This window comes from Odontomachus brunneus, unplaced genomic scaffold (genome assembly GCF_010583005.1).
Source record: "Odontomachus brunneus isolate Ranch 3 - 2012 unplaced genomic scaffold, Obru_v1 Obru_scaffold_335, whole genome shotgun sequence".
NCBI lineage: Eukaryota > Metazoa > Arthropoda > Insecta > Hymenoptera > Formicidae > Odontomachus > Odontomachus brunneus.
Window position 1 is genome coordinate 153,860 of NW_022639785.1, and position 346 is coordinate 154,205.

Here is a 346-nt window from a genome sequence, read left to right on the forward strand (position 1 = left end):
ATTGTACACAGATTGTAATGATTGGTTCGACCTAGTAATTCACTAGATAATTCTTTTCATCGGTTGGTTGTGTCCAATCGTATCGTGGTCAATTGGGACGCTCCCTCTTAGAAGGTAAATATTATATTTACTCAATAATGTAGGGATATATATATATATATATATATATATATATATATATAATTACGAAAATGTAAAATTAGCATTATTACGTATTTGAATATGTATTATATTTTATATAAGTAAATTTATATGTAAATTATATGTTTTTATTAAATGTGTGTGTGTGTATATATATATGTATATATATATATATGTATATATATATATATGTATATATATATAT